A 25,556-nucleotide genomic window follows, 5' to 3' on the forward strand; every position below is an offset into this window, starting at 1 on the left:
GTCCTTTCTATGATCCTCCTAGATCGCCCATGGGCCTCATTGTAGCGTTCCTCTGCCCTGGTCTGGGGATTCCTCACTGGGGTCAGTAGCCAAGGCAGGTTGGGGTAACCAGAGTCACCTATTAGCCACACACGGTGTCTCTGTAGCTGTTCCATAACATAAGGGATGCTGCTATTTCGCATAACATACGCGTCATGCACTGACCCAGGGAACATGGCATTTACATGGGCGATGTACTGGTCAGCCAAACAGACCACCTGGACATTCATCGAATGGTAACTTTTCCTGTTTCTGTACACCTGCTCATCGTCTTTTGGGGGTACTAAGGCCACATGTGTCCCATCAATGGCACCAATGATGTTGGGGATATGTCCAAGGGCATAGAAGTCAGCCTTCACAGTGGCCAAATCACCCTCCTCAGGGAAAATAATGTAGCTCCGCATGTATTTCGTCAGGGCAGACAACACTCTGGACAAAACCTTTGAAAACATAGGCTGAGACATCCCTGATGACATGGCCACTGTTGTCTGAAAAGAATGGAGGACTGACAGAACCTGCACCAGAGGGGGAATTCCTGTGGGTTGGCGGATGGGGGACATCAGTGCTGGCTCCAGCTGGGCACACAGTTCATGTATAGTGGCTCGGTCAAGTCGGTAGCGAAGTATTATATGACGTTCCTCCATTGTCGACAGGTCCACCAGCGGTCGGTACACGGGAGGATTCATCCTTCTCCTCGCAAGTCCCAGCGGACGGTGCCTAGGAAGGACAACATGGAGCACAGAGTCAAGCAACCCACAGGTACGTAACTACAGCTTGCACAGTACACGATTCTCAATGCATTGAATGGCTTGTATGAGTGGCAATGCAAGGCCTAGGCCTGTGTGACACAGTAGTAATTAGGCCCTGTGGTCCCTTGTAATGGCGGCTGCCTGACCTGAGAAGTGTGACAGTGGGATGTGAGGTCAATGCGCTGGCGTGACACACCGTGGCGGTAGGCGGTCGAAGACCGCGGCGCAAAGCCGCATTGGTTAACATCGAACCCTATGGGTTTCACGAGCCAATGACTAGCTGCACCGGCGGTCGCGGAACGCACCGCGGCGGTACGCGCCGCCGCGGGCGTGACCGCCATTTTCTATCTGGTTAATCACTCGAGACCTGATCATCCACAGGAGAGGACCTATACTGCAAGTGCTGCTGTGACCTCGGTCTGGGAGATACAATGGCTGCTGCGACTGGGGAAAGGGCCCCTGCCTTCACTACAGAAGAGTTGGAGAAACTTGTGGATGGGGTCCTGCCCCAGTATGCGCTACTCTACGGTCCTCCAGACCAATAGGTAAGTACACTGTGTGCACGTTGAATGGGCTATGCCTGGGTTGTGTATGGTGGATGTAAGATGGTGGGGTGGGGGGACAATGACGAGTGCAAGGCACGACAGATGAGAGCATGTGCCAGATGTCAAGGTTGGGGAGGGGGGGCCAATCGCATCTATCATGCGGAAAATTGATGATATTCCAATTTCCACCCTGTACATGTCAAATAGGTCAGCGCCCATCAGAAGATCGACATTTGGCGTGCCATCGCCAAGGAAGTCCGGACCCTGGGGGTCCACAACAGACGGGGCACCCACTGCCGCAAGAGGTGGGAGGACATCCGCCGCGGGACCAGGAAGACCGCCGAGTCACTGCTGGGGATGGCCTCCCAACCTAGGAGGGGTGCCAGTCGTACCCTGACCCCCTGATGTCCCGGATCCTGGCGGTGGCCTACCCCGATTTGGATGGGCGCGTGACGACATCACAGCAGACACAAGGGGGTGAGTACCAGCACTTTCAGCTATCTTTACGCGCAGTGGAGGTGCCTGGGTGGGGGAGGAGGGCTGTGGGTGACATTAGGCCAGGGCGCTTTCTGTATTGTATTCCTCTCCTTTAGCCATGTCCCTGTGCCCCCACCCCCCACCTCTGTACGGTGACAGGTACAGCTATCCATGGTCCTGCATCACCCATGTGCGCGTTTGTTGTCCCTAGACCTGTTGGCCCAGTCACAAGTACTCAGTAGTGTACCCCGATTGCGCGGCTTAGTGCATGAGGCTCCTGTGTCTGTCCTCTCCGCCAACGGTGTTGACAATGCATGTACTCAACCTTTTTTTATGTCTCCCCCCCACCCTTTTACTTTATCTTCTTGTGCATGTGTGCATCAGCATCATCAGGCGGAGGAGAATTGGCACCGGAGCACGAGGGAGCTGCGACTCACAAGGCCCCGGTGGGCCATGGCACAGACACCGAGGCCACCAGTGATACAGAGGGGAGCTTCACAACGGGGACCCGTGGTGAAACCAGCGACACCGACACGTCCTCGGATGGGAGCTCCCTAGCGGTGGCGGCAACATCCGTGCCCCCCGCATCTACAGGTACAGCCGCCACCCAGCGCACCAGCTGCGCCCTCTCAGCAGCCCCTCAGCCTACGCTCCGTGCCCGCTCGCCCAAGAAGGTGGGCATCTCCTTCGCCCCAGGCACCTCAGCCCCTGCCGCTGTTACCCCTGCTGCCCTCAGTGAGGAGGTCATTGACCTCCTACAGACCATCATTGTTGGGCAGACTACCCTTTTGAATGCCATCCAGAGGGTAGAGAGGGAGGTGCATCGTAGCAATGCATACCTGGAGGGCATTCATTCGGGTCAGTCTGCCCATCAACGATCGTTCAATTCTCTGGCCTCAGCACTGACGGCAGCCATTGTCCCTGTTTCCAGCCTCCCTCTTCTAACTGCCTCCACCCTGTCTCTGTCTCCTGTTCCTCTGCCTATCCCATCCACACCATCAGACCAGCCTGCACACACTTCAACACCCAAGGGCAGCTCATCCAGACATAAGCACCACAGATCACACAAACATTCACCCAAGCAACACCCAGATGCAGACATGCCAACAGCCACTACCACCTCTGTGTCCCCCACCTCCTTGTCTCCCTCCTCCCTCCCTGTGACGTCTACACTCACACCTGCATGCACACCACCAACAGCCAGTACTTCCATCACCAGCACACCCTCCAGTACAGTCCGCACACGTGCAGTCACCACCCCCACTGCCATTTACACGTCTCCTGTGTCCTCTCCCACTGTGTCTGTCACCCCCTCTTCCAAGACACACAAACGCAGGCAGCCACCCACCCAACAGCCAACCACCTCACCACAGCCTGCAGCCCACGCACCTTCACCCAAGGACAGCACACCTGACTCTCCTACAACCACCTCCTCCTCCTCCACTCCCATAACCACTGCACCTACTGTTTACCTTGGTCCTAAAAAGTTTTACCTCTCCAATCTTGACCTCTTTCCCTCACCTGACCCACCCCCTCCATCTGCTAAGAGTCCCAAGAGCACCTCAGCCACCACCAGCCCGGGTTCACGTATCAGCGTAGTCCATGGATTTTGGAGTCCCCCCTTTGCCAGCAGTGAGACATCGGTCAGCAGCAAGGGGACAGCCAGCCCCCCCCCCCTGGAAAGAGGACCCGGAAAGTGAGGGGCCGCCGCGAGAGGAGTGCCACGGCTGCCCCCAAGGACCAAAGTTCGGCCACTTCACCTGCCACAACATCCAGGGGAGGCAAGGCCCAGAGAGCCACAGCGAAGGAGGGCAAGGGCAGCAGGGCGGAGAAGTCAGGCAGCAGGAGCGCAGACCAGGAGGGCCCCACAAGCCCCATCCCGGGTGTGAGGGAGGACACCCAAGGGCCCAGGACACCGTCACCGAAGGGTCCAGCAACTGCACGGTCGGAGGGCGACTGAGCAGGGAGTCATGCCCAGGTTTGACTCCCTGGAATTACAGGACAAGCACCGCTGAAGAGGGCCCCGCCGTCCAGAAGGGCAGCGCTGAACAGGGCCCCGCCATCCAGAAGGGCACCGCTGAAGAGGGCCCCGCCGTCCAGAAGGGCACCGCTGAAGAGGGCCCCGCCGTCCAGAAGGGCACTGCTGAAGAGGGCCCCGCCGTCCAGAAGGGCACCGCTGAAGAGGGCCCCGCTGTCCAGAAAGGCACCGCTGAAGAGGGCCCGGCCATCCAGGAAGGCCCAGCTGAAGAGGGCCCCGCCGTGCAGGAAGGCCCAGCTGAAGAGGGCCCCGCCAAGAAAGGCCCCGCTCCGCTGGGCCCTTCCTGTCAAGCACCGCTCTGCTGGGCCCTTCCTGTCAAGCACCGCTCCGCTGGGCCCCGCCGTCTCAAGCACCTCTCCGCTGGGCCCCGCCGTCTCAAGCAGCGCTCCGCTGGGCCCCGCCGTCTCAAGCACCGCTCTGCTGGGCCCCGCCGTTTCAAGCACCGCTCCGCTGGGCCCCGCCGTTTCAAGCACCGCTCTGCTGGGCCCCGCAATCTCAAGCACCGCTCCGCTGGGCCCCGCCGTTTCAAGCACCGCTCCTCTGGGCCCTTCCTGTCAAGCACTGCTCCGCTGGGCCCCGCCGTCTCAAGCACCGCTCCGCTGGGCCCTTCCTGTCAAGCACCGCTCCGCTGGGCCCGCCGTCTCAAGCACCGCTCCGCTGGGCCACGCCGTCTCAAGCACCGCTCCGCTGGGCCCCGCCGTCTCAAACACCGCTCCGCTGGGCCCTGCCGTCTCAAGCACCGCTCCGCTGGGCCCCGCCGTTTCAAGCACTGCTCCGCTGGGCCCTTCCTGTCAAGCACCGCTCCGCTGGGCCCCGCCGTCTCAAGCACCGCTCCGCTGGGCCCCGCCATTTCAAGCACCGCTCCGCTGGGCCCTTCCTGTCAAGCACCGCTCCGCTGGGCCCCGCCGTCTCAAGCACCGCTCCGCTGGGCCCCGCCGTCTCAAGCACCGCTGGCCCAATAACAGTGCCGGTTCTGTGTCGTGCTAATGTTCACGCTGCACTCGGGCCACCCTGCCTCCTCCATTGCCTGTGGAGACTGTTATCCACTTGATGGACTGTGACTTTGCACTCCCCTGGATATGATAGTGGGCAAGCCACCCACTGTAGAGACTTGAGAGACTGTGGCTTTGCACTCCCCAGGATATGACAGTGGGCAAGCCACCCACTGTAGAGACTTGTGAGACTGTGGCTTTGCACTCCCCAGGATTGAACAGTGGGCATGGTGGCCCCTTCTTGGATCTGGCGTCGTGGACTCATGTGGCTGTGGTGCCCCCCCCCATCCCTTCCCCCTGAGGTGCCTGTAGTTTTGTCATCTGATGCCCCTGCAGTGTTCTCTCCAACGGACTCAGGTCTCCTGTGTGGGCTTTGCCCATGTGTTGATACACTTTGGCCCACGGACATTTGCAATTTCTGTGACTGTGCGGGACTTTCTGCCTCTATTTCTCGGTTACGCAATGTTTACTTTTGGAATTTTTTGCATCATTTTCCTATTTTACCATGTCTTCAATGAACCTATTTTTTACATAAATGTTGTTTCTCACTTTAATCATATCTTTTCGTTATTCCGGGGGGTTTGGGTGGGGTCACTTTGACTTGGTGCTCTGCATTGGTGTGTAGATAGTTGGGGGGTGGGTGTAATGCGTATGTGTGTGCCCGTAACCCTTCCTCCTCCCCCCCTCCCCTGTGTCGTAGGTGCGGTACTCACCGTTGTCGTCTTCGCCGGAGTTCGTACTCGTGGTAGATGAGCAGGTAGACGAGAGCAGGTAGGATGTTCAATTCGGGCTCCATGCTGTCCTCCGTCCTCGTGGAGTGTATAGAGGTGAGTGTTTTCCCGTTCGTAGTCTGTTTCCGCCGTGTTTTTATCAGCGGAGCTCCCGCCCCGGAAAAGGTGGGGGATTGGTGAGTTGTGATAGGGTGGGCGGTACATTGTCTGCCGCTTGCCTGTTGGCGGTGACCGCCGCGCTGTTTGTGTGAACCGCCGTGGCGGTCGGAGTGTTAAAGTGGCGGGCTCTGTTGGCGGTTCCCGCCAGGGTCAGAATTCCATTTTTTGGGCCGCCAGCCTGTTGGCGGATTGGCCGCCGCTTTATCACCGAACGCCAGGGTCAAAATGACACCCTAAGACATGCCAAAAATTAAGGGCCCGATTCACAAAGGTAAACTTAGTTCAAAGTTCTAAGTTCACGTCTTTTGGTACTCACAAAGGTAAATTACGAGTAGTATCTTTATGTCTGCACTCAGGACACATTTTTCACACTCTGGGTGAAATCTCTGAACTCCGGCAGACCATTTCTCTTGGGTCAGAGTCATTGTCATTTCAAACACCTGCAGACAATTAATACCACCTGCAACCCAGCACTACAACCACATGAAAACACACATTCAGCACACATTCAAGGCTCTGGTCTTTGCACACCGACTGTGCTCCTGCCTGCTCTGTGCCCCAAAAACTATCACAATGATACCTGTGAGGACAAAGAGGACTTACATAGAGGAGGAGACTAACATGAGAGTCAAAATTGTAGTGAGAAACAAGAATTTGCATGGCCTTTGACCCTACCTCACGTGTTCAACACAGAAGACAACCTATGCAGTGATTGGCAACTACAGTTGCTGCATTGGGGGAGGATATCCAGACTGTCACCAACATGTAGAAGAAGTGGCAGGATGAGAAAAGGCGGGTGAAAGAGAAGTTCAACTGGACAGAAGTGACCACAGCTCTCCCTTGTAGACCAACTGGAACCAACCTCTGACTCACACCACTTGAGAGGAATGTTTCTCCACCAAATACCTCTTACTGTTTCATGGGCTGTCTGTGACTGATTAACTTAATGTGCCAGGTGATATTTGAAGAATTAGACAATGTATATGATACACTGTAATTGTGACCATTGAAACCAGTCTAAGTTTTAACTGAATTCATAGTGAGTTAGACTGTCACGTTTCTCATTTTGTCTATTGCACTGGAAGTCTCAGAATCCTTTGTGATGGATATGGTGATATCCAATTTCTCATTCACAAACAGTGTCCTGTCAGTGCTGGTGGTTTTATTTTATACTGGTAAATGACACTAGAAAATGGGTCTGAGTTAGAAACAATCACTGTTGTCTTATAAATGCAATGTATTACATATGTACATTGTTGTACATAATCATCATTTATTGATATAGGGGGTTATTCTAACTTTGGAGGAGGTGTTAATCCGTCCCAAAAGTGACGGAAAAGTGACGGATTTACCACCAGCCGTATTACGAGTCCATTATATCCTATGGAACTCGTAATACGGCTGGTGGTATATCCGTCACTTTACCGTCACTTTTGTTACGGATTAACACTCCTCCAAAGTTAGAATAACCCCCATTATCTGTTGACTTCACATTTCCATTGCCACATACAGTCAGACTAGGATCACACACTGGAGCAGAGGTCCCTGCACTTGCAGGGAGGCACCATCATGGGACACATCAACCCATTCCACCAGCATCAACCAGTATGTAAATATGCCTGAAGAGGGTCCCTTCTACTGTGTTGTGATCGGAAAACCCATAGATATTTTATATAGAATCCATAAATAGTCTGAAACATGTGAACTGAATCAGGAAATATGGCACATTACATGTGTCAACTTGAATGTGAACTAAATACACTCATATTATTTTAGGCCCTGTGACGTTGGCCAGAAAAACATCTACTACAGAGATCTCTGCTCCACAGATGGGTGTGACATCTGGTCAGACACCATTTACTGGGCGGATGACAGACCCTGGTAAGTACACCTATTAAGGATTTCACAAACTGCACATGCTCTTAAATATTGGGTGATCGTGGTGTGTTGAATATCCCAGTTGTCACTCATCTCCATTTGCTCAGATATGGCTCATAAGAATATACTACTTCATAACATGTTAACTAATGAAATATGACTCTGCATTTATGCCACGCTAATACAGTATGTACCAAACTGCCTATATCGTCTAATCTAAAGAGGACTAGCCACAACTGGATTGAAAGTCTATACTATGTATACTCGCAAACATTTTTCCAAGGGAAAAAATGTATGGTCAGTGATGTGGCCAAGACTCACACTGATGCCAGCAGGGTTGTGGGTGGCGTTTGGAGAGTGGTGGGGTGTTGGCGGCAAGGTATTTGTAGGTGAAGCAAAGCATATACATCTGGTGGGTGAACTGCACAATGTGAAACCTGAACATGTGTGACTCATTCCAGTTTCCCCAAAGAACCAAATTATGTGAACCTAGGCAATTGTTTCATTTCACTTTCCCGCCTCTTTCATTATGATCACATATCGGAGAACATTCAAATACATGGCTTCAAGATGTGAGCTATACAAAACTTTCTCCAGTGTTGGATATAATTAACAATGATGATGTTTATGTTTAATAGGGACACAGGCCACCAAAAGGGTGCACTCTGCAACTGATTTACCTCTTAGTTCACTATTGGCATTGTTGTCAGGTTGTGGGGAGGGAGTTGAACAATGAATGTTACCAAATTCAACTCAGAAAATTATCCCTTTTAAAAATTACTTTACAACGCACCAATATAACCTGATGTGCTTAGGTGAAACAGTTCTGCATGTTAATGAAATTCCCTGTTAGAATATTGAAGATACTTTATCATACGTTTGCATGTGTGCTACAAGATGTCTTTACAATTGAAGGGGTTTCTAACATTTAAACGATACAGAACATCTCAGTTACTTCCTTGCTTTAACCGAAATTTACCTTCAAATACACGTTTGCCTGCTAGTTGCATATCTTTTCAGTGTCAGTGTTGTGACAGCAGACCAGTGTTGCTGTTGACCAGGTTGGCCACTTGTGAAGGTCAAGAGGGATGCGTATAGTCCCTGGGCCATACTTTGAGTATCATTGGTCTATAACTATGCCATATACGTGTAAAAAAATAACCATCATCCATTGTATTGAGATATGGATATTTATCACATTACAACCCTATCAGGACCTCCTCTGTGATCCAGGCAAAACCATCCAGGAGTTTAGGAGACATCATGGCTGCTGCAGTCAGACCCACTAACATCCGTCTGTCAGGTAAGTGTATCATATAGTTTTCAACACTATTGATTCTCAAATTGTGCCTATAAACCAACTCCTTGATGAAGGATATTAGCAGAGTTTGCCACTTGGTATATCATCTATTGGTGTGTAATATGTTCCCAACATAATCAGTAATGTCTTTATTATTTTTGCATGTTCACATATAAATCAGGCTGACCATTAATTTTGGTGTTGATTCCTTCTGAAGCTGCTAAATAGAGGACCACGACTTTTGCAACACACTCAAGGAGTGGGATTCAGTAGCTGACATCACAGAGTATCTCAATTTCACACAGAGCTGTGCCTGGAGCTGGTGAGTATGATTTTGCATTGCACATCTGCATTGGACACCTCAGTGCCACAGTGTGAGCTATCACATGTAGGTCTACACAAACAAGTTCACATGTAGAACATCAGATAGATGCAGAGATTGTTTGCCCCAACGTTTGTGTTGTAGCACATGATATACTAAGGCAAATACATATCCTGTTGCAAACTCTGTATCTCAGGTGTCGAGGGCAATGAGTTGCTTGAGGACGCTGAATCATCCACCAGTGGAGAGAGGTGGGCAATTCAAGGAGGGAACCCAATCCTCTCCCAAGCAGCTATGTCTGCTGCCAGTACCACAATGGAAGGGGAGGATGAGGAAAAAGTGGAGCAGGATGAAGAAGACGATCTGGTAATAGTTAAAGAGAAGGAGTCACAGTCTCAGGAGTACTTTATTAGCCCACCAGGTAAAACATCAAATACTACATCAGCTCTGGCCAGCATTGCACCTCCTACTTCAACTCTGAGGATTGGTCATTCCCAGTAGTCAGTCAACCAGCCACAGTACTCGCCTATCTCAACACAGCCATCCCCCTTCCTCACAGCTCTCACATCCAAACTAGATGTGTTGGGTGTTCTACACACTACACCCAGGACAGTGCCCCCTGGGCCTTCTCTCAAGCATCTGAGGGACCTGACACCCATGATGTGGAGCAGGTATCCCTAGGCACTAATCTCCTCCCCTCAGCCTCTTATATCCCACCACTCCCTGTGCTTGTAGACCTGGCGGTTATAACAAAGTCCATCCCACATGGAGAGGACTGGCAAAGTCTTTGTGGCAAGTAGGAGGATTGTGTTTCTCAACAGAAGGCTGATGTGCATTTGTGTCATAGGAACTACTCTGACATTTCAAACTCACTGCAGGAAATATGTCAAATCCCTCAGATGATGGGCAGACAGACCTGTGTCTTGGACAGGATTGAGACATTTTGCAAAGACATGGCAAGGAGGCAAAATGACTTCATAGCTATCTATTAGGTAGAGCGTGTAAGACACCATGCCTTGGCCAAGAAGACGATGGATGGCATGTTGAAATTGTTTCAAAGTCTTCCTTTAATAATCAATGCATGGAGGGGACTCAAACACCTCCCTGCTCCATGTCCTTCCCACCCACCTGTACCCCCTGTCCAGTCATATCCAGCACCTGTACAGGCACCCTCATCCCTTGAACAGTCATACCCACCAACTCTACAGGCACTCTCACCCTCTGTAAGGCACCTCCCCACCTGTACAGACACTCTCACCCCGTGGACAGGCACACCCACCAACTCTACAGGCACTCTCATCATCTGTACAGGCACACCCGCCAACTGTACAGACTCCCTCTCCCCCTTAACAGGCACTTGATCACCTGTACAGGCAGATGTACCACCCCCACCCACACATCAGTACTAACACAGTAAACACACTTATTCACTGAGATCCTCACCGCCACTATTGCAACGTCACAAGAGAGATCCAATCAATAACTATTATGTAAATAAAATTATATCTTCCACACTTCAATTCAGCTGAGTAACATCTGATTATGGTCAATTGGTTACTCCAGTTATAGGCCATATATGTGTTGATGAATGTGTGTAAGACATGTAGATTTGTTGGACCCTATGTGTACCAAGGTATCATTTTGAAAGCATAGCTAAACATTTACTGATGTAACTTCCATAATTTGAATACAGCAAATACAACACAACCCACAACACAGAGATGTTGATTTTTCTACATTTCTGTGAGATAGTAGGTAAATTGAAAGAAAAAACGTCCATTGGAAAAGGAGACAGGAAATAACCTAAAATCATATATCAGATTGGGCAAGGGGACTTGGAGGGGTGGACAAAATAAATATAACATGTCAGGAAGCGTCAGGAAACCGTCTACATACAAAAGGTAAACAAACAAAAAAAGTCCACAGTCCAAAAAAATGTCTGGTCACTGGCCATCCTCACTGTCTTCCTCGACAATAATGTCCAAGTCCTCTGCCCCTTTGAACTCTTCTTGGGTGGCTGGTGAAGGACCAGACACCCCATGGGAGAGGGCGATTTGAGGGGAATGAGGGGTATCAGGGCAAACAGATTGGGAAGACAAACTGGGAGACATGACTATAGTGGTTTGTGGGAGGTGTGCAAATGTAGATAACATGGCTGCATTGCAGTAATTGATGGAGCCACTGAGGTGGGCCATATCCCTTGAATGTGCTTCTCTTAACTTACAAATTTCAGATCGGATCTACTGTAAGATCTGAGAGGACACATTCCCCTCAACCTCAGATGCGCATACCACTTCCTGGGATGTAGTCACAGGAATGACAGTACATGGAGGAGTTTGGCTCAAAAATAAGGGATGTGGGGTGCCCAGGCAGATGCCTTCCTCAGCTTTTCTGGCCAGGCACATGGAAAGTGAGTATTGGCGGGGGTGCAGCTGGAGGCCTCCATGGAATGGGGGCCTCAGGTGTTAGGGCAGAGTGGATGGAATACACAGATGTTGAGGTGCCTGCCCTGGGGATTCTAGCTCTTTTGGACCAGGGGGAGACCCGCATTCCCCGCCGCCCTTCTATCTGGTGGTGTTCCTCTCTCTTCAGTGTCTGAAGCATCCACCGGTGGTGGTGGTGTAGGTTTAGTCTGGCTGAGTGCACTACCCTTGCCGTGCTCTCCCTCCTATTCTGCCCCTGGTCCTGTCTGGGTGTCCCAGGGCCAGTCGGGTCCACTTTCTACTCCTTTGATCTCACTAGGCAATGCCTAGTGAGATCAAAGGAACCCAAAGCATGTTTTTACCACTGTAATGTTCTAAAATTACTCACACAATAATATCTTTCTCATACTCTTTAGTATTTACTAACCCCCACTTTCAGCATTAGTGCAATGTGAAACATAGTTATCTTCCAATGTAAACGTTTACAAGTGGAGATGGGACACAATCTGGATGGATATATCTGTATCTGAAAGTGGATCCAGAAGTATCCTGTAATGTGCAGTCTCAACAGTCCTACACTTACTATCAAATGTGATCTGTTGTGTAGCATACTGAAACACTATGTACATGCAAAATAGGGTGTACATATACAAACAAGGCATTGGGTATGATCTTGGCAAAGATGTGATTCTAAACATTGGAATATCCCTTGAGAACATTAGACAGTCTACATGGTAAGTGCCTCATTCATAAAATCAAGGCAGCTTTGTCGGCGCTGTGTACTGACAACAACTTGTGCGAGCAGCAACCTAGATATTAGAAATTACATACTTGCCACTGCTGAGAAGATGTTGTCCATCTTTGATATGCCTGTATCATTTTAAGTATCACAAAGTCAGCCTTCTCTTCATTTTCCAACAAAATTATGTTCAACTTATAAACAAATACACAAACAAACACATGCATTATACAGCATCCAACACCCAAACCTTCCACATACCAACACTTGACATTGTGCAAGCCAGTCCTTCAACATTTGATACAGCAGTTATAAGGTCCTAGGTGACTAGTCCCGATGTAAGTGAATTTATTCATTAAAATGCAAGTGTAATTGAAATGTATGCCTGTGCATTTAGTACACTACAAATCCCAGAATGCCCTCATTAAACATCATTCCAAGTGCTCCATCAGACTTAGACCTTATAATACTGTAACCATTACACAGATGAGGTGAAAGTTGACAAAAACATGATGCAAAATCCCTTTTACCGCTAAAATCATAATACCCGTCACACCAAGCAGTTCATGCACTTACCAGCTCTGAGCTGTTCATATTCCTCCAGCTGAACATGGAGGGTAGGCCAGGAAGTTCTCAAGATCCTCCTGTACAGTGGGCTGAAGTGATGCCTCTGCAAGTGTGGCTGGGGTGACAGACCTATTATGTCCTGGACCTGTATGCAGGCTCAGAGTCATAGGTCCTCCCAGCGCTCCCTCCACATTCAGGGCTGCAAATGGTATACACCCGATGTCTTGCCAGACTCTGTTGTATGCTGCAATACTCAGGTGTTCCTTTGGGTCCCCTTAAAGATGAGGGTACTTAGCAATTACCCACTCAGTTAAAATGTTCAATTCTATTTCACTGAAAGGGGGTGCCTTGTCCTCAAGTCCCAAGCCATGTTGCGGACAGGTTAGGTACACAGAAAAGCAGGATGCCAGAGGATCTTGCTTGGAGGTGCGGATGGCAGAGAATGACTATAGAAATAATGGCAACCAGCCACTTCGTGTTATGAGCTTCCTGCTGTTTACTTCCTCTTTGTCATTTCCTGTACAATATAGTTTACTTCCGTCCCGACTGCAGTCTTTGCTCCATGTGTGGCTGTTACACACTTGTGGCCGAAACTCTGCAATCTGGGCAGAAACTCCTAACTTAAAGCCAGTAAACAAAGATATACTTTGAAAAATGACACACAGGCAGAAATAAAAGTAGGAAACTCAGTAGATAAAGTTGCAGACGGCCATTTTAAGGTTATTCTGAACTTTCCTCCCCACCAACAAATAATCTCTGCCTTCCTGCAGCTGAATTATGCAGGGTAAACATTAAGAGGCATATGTGTGAGATTGCATCACATTTGCACCATGCAAAGTGATACATGCATGACATATGGCTCAAAGTAAGATTTATTAAGCCACGCAAAGCCACTTTGCGTCGCTTTGAGTGACTTCATAAATCTTGAGTAGCGCTACACAGTGCAAGTCGATGTGTTGCCCTGGGTATGTGTTCTATTGGTGTTGCGGTGGGTGTTCCAATGCAACACCCATGGATATTGACACATTCCCAGATTTAGTAGACCTTGTAAACCTTGTAATGCTCTAAAACCTTAAGCCTTCCATGGGAGGCAAAATAAGGAGAAATATCACTATTTCTCCTCGTTTTGTCCTCATCCTTTGTGTGCTACAGAATGTAGCACACATTGACAAAGGAAAAAGCCTCCCCGGATTGTTTTTTGTGCAGGAAGGTGCCTCTGCCTGCACAAAAAAGATCCTGCATGCAATGCAGGCACCCTTGCACCATGGTGCAAGAGTGAATGTGGTGGTGCTAGGCAGCCCATTGTGCACCAGTGCAGGGGCAAAGGACAGAAATGTGCCGGATCTTTTGTGACACTTGGTGTGGACAAAGTTTAAGATGTCCTTTTTCCAGGAAGATCTTACAAATGCATTGGCATGTACTCCTCCTAGGCAATGGAGTCATTTGGATTTTTTCAACACTAGCATCACTGGCATGACACACAATCTGTAGCAGGGTCTTTTGTCTCTTGAAAACATCTGTTGACAATCTTTATGTATGGCTTACAGTGTAGTCTCAGAATGGAATTTATGAATAGAGTGTTAAATGTCCACCAACAGACTGTGCAATGGCATTAAGGCCCACATTATGACTTTGGCGGGCTATTTCGTAGACCGTCGAAGTCACCGACGTCATATGACCGCCAGTGTTGGCGGTCTGAAGGCCACCATATTATGGCTTCTGGCTGCTCTCCTCCACTATTTGGTGGGGAAGCGGCCAGCAGCCATACTGGCGGTCGGCGGTCTAGTGGAGCTTGCTCCGCCGCCACCACCATGTCACCACAACACCGCCCGCCATATAACAACATTGTAAACCGCGTGGCGGAGTTGTGTTGGCGGGGCGCTGGTGGCGGAGCAAGCGCCATGGACCCCGTTCCCTCCCGGATGACCACCACGACCACCAGGCAAGGTGATCATCTGATAGGGGAGGGGGGTTGTTGAGTGTTGTGTGCATGAATGGGTGTGTGCATGTGTGCATGGAGGGGGTGGAGGGGTGATATGTGTGTTTGTGTGCGTGTATGTGCAAGTGTCTGTATGCTTGTGTGAAAGCGTGTATGTAGAGGGTGCATGGAGTATGTGAGCGTGTATGCGTGGGGTGTCGTGTCCGTGTGTGCATCTGTGTGTGAATGAATGACCGTGGATGTGTGTGTGTATGTCTGTGATTGTGGTGTGTGTGTGTGTGGATTGGGGGGTCAGTACGGGGACCGGGGGGAGGGGAGTGTCGGTGCTTGGGGGGCTTATGATGTGGTCGGGGTGTGGGCCTTCTACATGGAGGTGGGGTTGGGGAGTCCTGTTGTGGTGACAGGAATTGGTATTCCTGTCCCCAGTATCCTTACTGCTAGGGATTTTGTAGCGGGCTGCTGCCACGGAATCCCTGGCAGTAAGGATACTCATTATACCATGGGTGGTGTCAGATGGACAGCCGGGTTGAAGGTTGTCAACCTTCGGCCAGGCGGTCCGACCCCCCTGGCGGAAGAGGTGATCATTACTTGGTGGTCCTGTACCGCCATGCTGTAGGCGGTCTGACCGCAACTGCAGGCGTAGAGGGGCAGGACTGACAAGGTCATAATGACCGCCAAAGTCTGTAACACAACTAGTGACTCAAGAAAAAAAGTATCAACCAGCTGCTGACGCACCTGCCCTCTGATAGGCAAAATGGACTTACCTTGCCTAGATTCAGACCTAGGTGAGGGTTCAGAGGTGTGTGTAAGCCCTAACATACTGCAATGTTGCATAAGACACAACAGGCTATTATTATCTTGTAGACATCTTCAGGGAAGTACAGCAACACACCTCCTGCACAATCAAGACTTCTGAATCATGACTTTAGTAGTCCAAAAGTGTTCTCTATGATGGCTTCTGTCCGTATGTGTGACCTATTGTACCTGCCCTGAGGTACAGTGACTGCACAACTGTGTGAGGAGATGAGGGGAGTATCATGTACCTGCAGTATCTGTTGGCATCATGCAGTATCTAGTGGCATCATGCAGTATCTTCCATGTGTCACAAGAAACATTAAACTGTGATGGATGTGTATATAAACAACGTTACACATAGACAAACTTGTCTGTTGTTTGAGTACTTACCCAGAGGCCACATGTTGCCAAGCTCTCCCGCTGCCAGTCACCGGGAAAGAGGTGACCTGTGGAATATGTAACTGTCATGTGTACTACCTGACAACATTTCAAGCACATCCTAAAAGCAGCCACTGGCTTCACACACATCCTGCACATTGATGGAGTGCCAGCATTATCTGTTGCAGTAATTGTGGACATTGTGGTAACGTTGCTGAAGTGCCACATGAGTGCTGCTTGAAATGAGGTTTCTGGTTTGCTACAATATGCACCTAAGCCAGGAAGAACCCACCCACTCTAGTCAGGGCGAGGAAGTTACACACCCAAGATAACCCCTGCTCACCGCTTAGGTAGCTTGGCACGAGCAGTCAGGCCTGTCCCAGAGGCAAAGTGCAAAGCATTTGCACAACACACACAACACACATGATACACTATCCCCACCACAAAGGAAACACAACACCAAGTTATATAAAAATAAACTGTATTGTGCACAACAGCATTATACCAAACACATGTCAGTAATACCCTGATACCCAAGCGGTTGTCAGAACGTATAACAGTACTATTACTCTGCGAAAGCCAGCAATAGTCACATAGAACATATAGGTTAGTTGTTATCCTGCAACATAAGCAGTAGTTAGGTAAACATTCCCAACATGCACATATCAGTGCAAAAGTACATATTACCAGAAAGGCATAAGGTCACAGTAAACCTGTTATTAAAAATGCATTTGCCCTAGTGAACGTACCATCATAAATGCCCATTACAGGAACATCAGAGAACACATGGCAGTCATAAAAAAATTACCCTAGCTGCACAGATCATAGGAGAACACATCACCATTGTTGCAAAAAAAATGCACATCTTAGGGACATACCATCATAAATGCCCCTAGAGTGATAAACCCATCACCATGAAGACATTGGTTCACATTCCACCCTGATTACCAGGGGCTCCATCGCTCCCATCAGGGGATTAACAGTGCATGGGGACAGGTGACCTCACTCCTCACTTAGGGCCCCCTCATCTCTTTGGCTCTCAGCCAGGCAGGGTCTCGCCTGCCTGCCGACAAGGGCCCTAGTGCTTCAATTGGCACTCTGTGCACTTGAATGGGGGAGGGGCCCCGTCAGAGGGGGCCTCCGATGAGGCTTCCACCCCACCTGTGAACTCCCAACAGGGATGGGGGCCTGGTGGAGCTGGGAAGCCTCTGATGAGGCTTCCATCCAGCCAGGATGATGCGCCTGCACCCGACGTGGTGCGCGAGCCTCCTTCTCAGACCCTCCTGGGCCACGGTGGTGAAGGCACCAAAGTTGATGCAACTTGTGCCCTGGGGGTACTCCTCTCAGCACGCTTTGCCCTGGGGGCACTTCCAGCAGCATGTTTGCTACAGTTATCGTTCTCTGTGCCCCAGGGGTACTTCAGAGAATGCATTTTGGATGTGCTCCGATTTTCCACGTTGCCGGCAGTAATTTCTCCCAGCGGCAATATCAGAAAAGGTGCTAGGCAAATAAAAGAAAGAGCGCTCTCAAAGTGCTAGGTGAACAAAGTACAGCGCTGGTTGGGTGCTTAGGCTCCAGCACAGGAGCTGCAAATTGCAGTGCTGTCCTTGCACTAGAAAACAAATAGCTGCTAGCTGCCTGGGGTCCACAGCACCCAGCCCCTGGAGACACAAGGGGAGCACAGGGCGGTAGGGCCCAACAGCAGGCCAGCACAAGGGAGATGCAGTCAATGGCAGTTCCTCCTAGTGACCCAGAAGGTTACAGGTCAGCACAGCAGCAGCAGTCCAAAATGGTTCCTGGTGAGTCCCTCCAGCATCATTCTGTGTCCATTTCTTCAAGAATGTTTCTTGTGTGTCTCACATGGGAAAAAATCTCCTGTACTTATACTCAGTTTTGCAAGGCACTTTCAAAAAGGGGGAGAAGTCCCAACCAGTTCCAACTGGTTCTAGGGGTGTCCCCTCTTTTCTCCAGCAAAGGCTCCAGGCATCATTTAGGAGTAAACTAGCCCTTTGTGTGAGGCCAGGGCTCAGCCGTTACAAATGCAGTTGTGCCCCGCCTCTCCTTCTCTCAGGCAGGAAGTCCATTCAATAGGCAGATTCACCTCTGTGACACCTCCACCCTCCCTGTATACAGGCTATCTGAAAAGTATGCACAAAGCCCAGCTGTCACTCTGCCACAGATGTGAATCGGAGTCAAGCTGCAAAACACCAGAGTGATAAGCACAGATAAATGTTCACTTTCTATAAGTAGTATTTCTATAATGATAATAAGAAATCCACCTACATCAGTAAGCATCATTTCTCACTACCGTTACAACCATAACAAACATGCCTAGGCTATCGCTCATAAATCAGACAATACCCCCTAGTCATAAGGCAGGTCATTTCCAATGCAATCCTATGAGCAAGGCAGCACTCTCAGCAGTGAGAAATCAAATAGGCTGTTTGTCACTACCAGATCAGGCTACACAACCAGCCACATGTCCTGCCTTCTACATACATAGCACGCTGCCCATAGGGCTAGCTAGGGCAACATAGTAAAAGGGGTGTTGTAGGGCCTGAAAGGGTTTGCGTGTGGCAGCTCAGAAGTTATGTCTACAGCCAGGTTGTGATTGGCTAACAATTTCCAGCTGGAGCTGGGTGCGTGGGATAGTAAGCACTGACACAGGTGTGTGTGAGAGATATGTTTATGAGAAACTCAGGAATCTGGTGCTTGTTCATAGATTTAGAGTGCTATATTACATTCAAAGTTTGACTGTTTGTGGAAGACATGACATGACCCATGACTGCGGGTTGAGTGTGAAAATATAGAAAATATGTTTTTTGAACTTGTGATTTTTTTTACATTCTTGTAGCAGTATGTGGTTTTGACAGAACATTTACCACTTCAATACACACCCTACACACCCACATCTGAAACTGCCCAGTGCCTACATGTAGATAGTTTATATTTTCAGTGTTGTATTTTGAGCTATTTTGGTTTTACATCAAGAATATTTTGTGTTCTGGCCTGAGTGCAGATTCTCTGCCCCGAGTCAAGAGATTCCATCCTGGTTGCAGAGATTCTGCCCCAAGTGTGGAAACTCCGCCCCACGTGCGGACATAAAGATGCAACTCATAATTTACCTTTGTGAATACCAAAAGTCGTAAACTTAGGCTATTGATCCAAGTTTACCTTTGTGAATTGGGCCTTACAATGGCAACTTTTTGAAAACTTTTCAGCTAGTTTACATGTCTTTTTCGGAAATTGGTTGAAACATTTTAAGTTAATATAATTAACACATTGACTGACATTCTCAGAGTGCCAATGGGTTTCTCAGTGTTGACCAGAAATGTCCAATAATCCTGCCCCATCTTGTCTTAAAATCTTATGCATGAAAAACATGACCAGAGGGTGGTGAGGCTGGTAGAGAGAGCAAACTGTGGCAATCAGATAGATGCAGGGAGATATGACAGACTAGCTGGTAAAAGGGACAGGCCGGGTAATATGCACAGACTGAGGTAGAACAGAGAGACTGGCCAAAAGAGATAATAGTTTAGTGGGAAGCAGATGTACTGAGGGAGAGCAGAAAGACTGAAAGACAGTGAGGAGATACTGGAGGGACAGACCAAGGCACAAGGCGATTTCTGTGGGGAGCAGAAAAACTGGGGGTGAAAGCCAGCTCTCTGGGAGGAACAAAGGAATTGGGGAAAGTGAATAGGTTAAGAGGAGACTGTAGCCATTTGAAGACAGCAGATAGATGAGGAGATGAAAGGGCTGGTGGGAAGAGTGAATAGACAGCAGAGAGGTCAGACAGACTGGAGTGAGGTGCAAGAGGATAGGTTAAAGACGAAGGATAGAGAAGAGAGGCCGATGGAAAGCAGAAAGACTAAAGGAGAGCAGATACATGGTGAACAGAGTGGAGCTTCTAGATGAGGAAGTAGACAAGCAGAAGTGGGAAAGAGCATTATGGGCAGAGAACAGAAAGATGAGGTAAACAATGACTAAGGGATGCCAGCAAGCTCATTAACAAATAGATTCAGCAGGAGAATGGGCAGACTGAGGAATGTGGGTAGACTTGCAAAGAGAATGGTACAATGGGGGAAGTGGGCATGTGTAAGGAAATGGCCAGATCCATGTGGAGGTGGTTGACAAGCAAATTGCGTGGGAATTGACGGTACTGGCAGCAGGCAGGCTGGTAACAGGAAACTGTTATACTGGGAGAAACAACCAGATTCCGGGGACATGGCTCGAGGAGCAATTGAGAATACTGAGTGAAAAGTACAGAACAGAGAGGACCAGAGTCAGACAGAGAAAGCAGCCTTGATGAAGATAAATCAGACAAATTCATTTAGCAATCAAGTATACTGGGGTGAAAGTGTGCTGAACTCATGGGAAGAACAGGCAGCCTGGAAATAAGTGGACAAGCTAAGGGGAAGATGGCAGACGTGAGAGGACAATAAGTAAAATGGGAAAATGGTTATGGAGGGCCAAGTGAGTATAGAGGGGAGAGGACAGGCAGGCCGAAAGAAAATCAGGCCAACTCAGGAGAGACAGAGTAGACTCAGGAGAAGCAGGGAGGCTTAGATCAAATTGGCAGATTCACACGATTTGGCAGACTTGGATGAAACAGGCACAGGGGCAGCAGAAGCAGATTGGGATAAGCAAGCAATTCCAAGGGTAAATATTGAAGCTTCTTTGTTAATTGCATGGACAATGGCCAGTTCATGCACCATTTCTGCTATTTTTCCAAACGCTGAGTAATTTGTGATGTTTCTGTGCTAATTGTTAAGAGTCCAACAAACAATGCATGGAGTCTGGTAAATAATTACATTTTGTTACTATTTGCATGCTCTCTGGTCAAACAGTGCATATGTCTCTTTTATAACCAGTGGCCTGGTAAGTAGTAAAGTTTATTTTCCAATTGCATGGCTACCATCCAAACAGTACCAGTTTGTCTGCTATTTAGCCATGAGCTTGTTAAATATTAATGTTTTTTTTTTTTTTGCGCAACTGCTGGTCAAATAGTGTGGAACCTCCACTACTTAGTGAGTAGCAGAGTAAATAGCAAAATGTCTTTGCTATGTGCATGGCCTTCAGCAACGTTGTCCATATTTTAGTCAATTTAACCAGGAAGCTGTACACTTAGTGAAGGTTTGTTACTATTTCACTGGCCAAGCAGTAAATATATCTGTTTTTTAGCCAGTGGCTAGTTAAATAGCAATATTTCTTTGCTACATGCATGGCCACCGGTGTTCGGACAAAATATTGAGTCCAAAATATTGTGTGGACAAAATCTTGTGTCAAGAATATCGAGGGCAAGAATATTGTGAAGATAAGTTTCTTTGAGTATTCAAAGTTTTACTATACATCCCCATATTTGTGCTTTGACAATATATATGTAACTTCAAGGTACATAGAGGATGAGTTCAGAATAGTAAATATATGCTTACTTATTTGCACTTACCTACTCAATATTTAATCCCTCCATATTTTTGACATGATACACTGTACACACAATATTTTTGTCCTTGAATTTCTGTCAGTGATCCCAAGGCTACTTTTCAAGCAGCTGGCTAATTTGTGAATTCTTTTTGCTTGACCGCTGGCCAATCAATCTATGATCTCTACTATTGGCCAGTGGCGAATAAACAGCAGAATTCTTTGCTTGTTGCATGGCCACAGGTAAAATCTATACATTTTCTCTTATTTAACTAGTAACCCTGTAAATAGAGGAGTTTTATTACTATTAGCATGGCCGCTTGCTAAAACAGGTATATGCCTGCTTTTTTGCCAGTTGCCAAGTAAAAAGTAATGTTTCTTTGCCATTTGTATGGCTGCCATCCAAACAGTACTTAATGTCTGCTATTTAGCCAGCAACTGCCATGTAAATAGTAGAGCCAAACTGAGCACATTTAGCCAGTGACCAGTTAAAGTGTGAACGTCCTTTGCTGTTAGCACGGCAACCGGCCAAACAGAGTTTAATCTTTACTACCTAGTTAGCAGCTTGGTACAAAAGTAAAGCTTCTTTGGTATTTCCAAGGCTGCAGGCCCAATGGAAAATAATCTTTCTTATTTATCAATTGGCCTGAGAAACAGAGTAAATGCACTTTTTACCCGGCAGCTGGCTAAATAGCTACCTCCTTATTCTATTTACATTTTCATTGATGGATCAAACTATTTATTTTTTCGCATATTTTCGGAATGTGGAAGGAATATTTCGTATTTAATGCTGAAAGTAGATAACCTCACTTTAACAGGAGGTAATTGGAGGAGTCTTTTGCAATAAAATAAAAAAAGTTGCTACCTGAGATTCGGAAGAACGGTAATCATTGCTTAATTCATGTGGCGGGCTCTTCTGAGATCTTCTTGAAGCACTGTTTTATCATAAATAGGATGAGTCATAATCGTAGTGCCAGGTTGTACCACAGTGATGTCACGGTAAGAACCTAAATAATCCGTGCCAGGAAAAACAATACTGCTTTCATTCCATTCAAATATTTCTACTCAATCAAGGTAATTTTTTCGTTTCTGATCTTGGGTGCTGCCACTTCTTTCCTAATAACTTCATTGTCAAATATAAGCCGGACCTTCTGGGAAGCATCGTCAGAAGGCATGACATAACTGGGAACAGCTACAAAGTTTCAAAGAAACTGCAAAGTAATGCCAAGACTGTTAAGGTCCTGCAAACTAATGCCAAAAATGTCAGGAAATGTGTTAATATTATATGCATAAGAATAATTCGGATAAATGCCACATGTTAACAGGACGGAAATACAGAACACTAAATATGAGCAGGTAGGGGGCAGGACCTACCAGCATTTGTACTACAAAAGTAACTCCAGAGACACAAAGGCGCCCAAGTATGGCTGCTTTAACGAGGAGGAAGTGACGCAAGGGAAGTCGCCTCAAATAAAGCTAGACTCACTACCTGCATGGTAGGGGCCCAGGAAGTCAAACAGATCAAGGCTCATGAACATACATGCCCATCCTCACTTACTTTTTAGGGGTTTCGGGCTCATGAGGCTAGGGGATGTAGTGTATCTTCTCCTTCATTACTAACAGTGGTGGTGTTCCATGTTTGTAGTTTTGTGTAATGTATTATGGGAGTGAAATTATGATATTATTGTACTGTGTCTGATGTTGTCGCTAGGGGTGCTGGGTGCTATTTGTGGCCAAAATATGAAGACAAAAAAGCATACCAGAGAAAAAGAGGATACAGTTATACTTCTATCAACAGAAGCCAATTCGGCAGCACTGCATTCAGGAGAGTCATGACTATGATACAAAGAGGGGCCTTGGATGGAATGTCAATATATGAGAATTTACAAGCTAGAACATGAAGTGAGAAGAATACTAACCTCGCCCACAAATGTGAGATAAAAAATGAAGAAAACGGACGTTTGGTTACATTGGAATGTATTAATAACTGGCTTTGGGTACCCATATAGCGTAAAGCTACCTTTAGATACTAATTAGTGCATGTCCGATTGCTGTTGGCCATCCAACGCAGTGTAACAGGGAAATCCAAACAGGAGTTAAGGTAGCAAAAGTATTCTGAGAATTAGCAACATTCATTTGTCTTCTAGAGGGATTGTAAATTTGTGGCATGATTTCTGACATTTCAGTTTGTTTGTCACAAAGTTACCGCCATCCTCCTCATCATTCGCTGCTTCTGCTCTCATCCTTCTTCCTCGTACTCCCCAGTTCTCTTTCTGTTAACCTACATTAGAAACTGTACAATTAAGAATCCCTTCTCTCTTTAGCTACCTTAGACAAAGTGCATTTCCACCTCGTGACATTCTCCACATACAGTGATTAGATCTCTATTAGATTACTATCCTGATTGTAGCATCCTCCCCAGCCTGGTACCCACTGAATAATTAGGCCACACACTGAACTGTAAATCACACGTCTTTATTCCTCTGTGTGTACCTGTGAACTCTAACATTCTAAACCAATTTTTCATAATTCTATTCTAGCAATCACATCATACTGATGGAGTCCTCAGGGACCCAGAAAGGCTCCTTTCTAAATTGATAGAGCATACATTTTAGCTCTGTCCCTCATGCCACTAAAGTCTTTAGACTGTGATATGTTTAAGTTCAAAAACTAATGTAGAAAGCTGCACAGACACACATTTTAAATGTTCAATTTGCACATAGGCGCATGTTTAATTAAAGTGCATAATAGAAGGTTAAAGTTGAGGTTAACATGTAATTTAGACTCTTAACTATTTAGAAACCAATTTAGATTTCCTGAGTTTAATGAAAGATTTGTGACTTTGAAAATATGTGCAAGTGAGAAATTGCAGTTCTCTGTTATACCTAATGTAATGCTAAAACAAAGCTTTTCAATTTAAAATGAAATGCTTTACTTATACTGATGAAATGTTATTAATGATGAATTTATTCGTTTGCATATTATGTGTGTTTTATGAACAAGTACTAAATCAATTGCATTTTATATTTTCTTGTGTTAGCATAACTGAGGCCAACAGAGCTTGTAATTTGCAGTCATGTAAAAGTGTTGAATTATTTTTTCATAACGTGAAGTCCTTTTTCAGGTTTCATTCCCATGAGAAGCAAAGTCCCATTTGTAAAAAGTCTATTGTTTAGCTGTGGAAAGTCATGCTCATTTGGCCTTGTAGTACTAGAAAATGGAGTGAGATTGTATACAAATGTTTCAACCTGTTTGGAGCCACACAGAAAGGAGATGTTCCTGTGACAGGCATGGGAAATTGTCGAACTGTTCCAACCTGGAGTCTAGTGATCAATTTTAATCGGATAATGCCTCTTCAACGTAACAAGAACGTTTTATGTGAATTAGGCCCTCATTATGACATTGGTGGTAAATCCCATTTACCGCCATACTGACTACTGCCAACATACCGCAGCCACAGTAGAATACCGCCACACATATTATGACTCACACATAGCAATCCGTCACTATACAGCCAGACACACAAGTCCGCCAGCCCAAAGGTCAGTGATAAACTGGCAGTAGCAAAACCCACACTGTTACGCCACCAGAACTACGCCCACAACATTATGGCCCACAAATCACCACAGAGGGCATTCAATGGCGCTAAACCATTGGCGGTACATACCGTAGCGCTCAAAATACACACAACCTAACAAAACTACACCACATTGGACAATTCAAACAACACACACCTGACACACATACACACACTATACCCACACCACTATAAAACACACACCCACATTACCCACAACCCTTTACCATTACAAACAAGTGCCACAAGAGAGATAGCAAGACCACAGACAAGACCACAGGCACACACCACCATCACCTATACACCATCCACGCACCCTACATCACACACCCCAACACAACACCCCACATACCCTCACCCACACCACTCACAATACACCCATGGCACCACAACGACACCCCAGGTTCTCCGAGGAGGAGCCAAGGCTCATGGTGGAGGAAATCATCCTGGTAGAGCCACAGCTATTCAGATCACAGGTGCAGCAGAC

Source organism: Pleurodeles waltl, chromosome 8 (assembly GCF_031143425.1).
Source record: "Pleurodeles waltl isolate 20211129_DDA chromosome 8, aPleWal1.hap1.20221129, whole genome shotgun sequence".
Classification (NCBI taxonomy): domain Eukaryota; kingdom Metazoa; phylum Chordata; class Amphibia; order Caudata; family Salamandridae; genus Pleurodeles; species Pleurodeles waltl.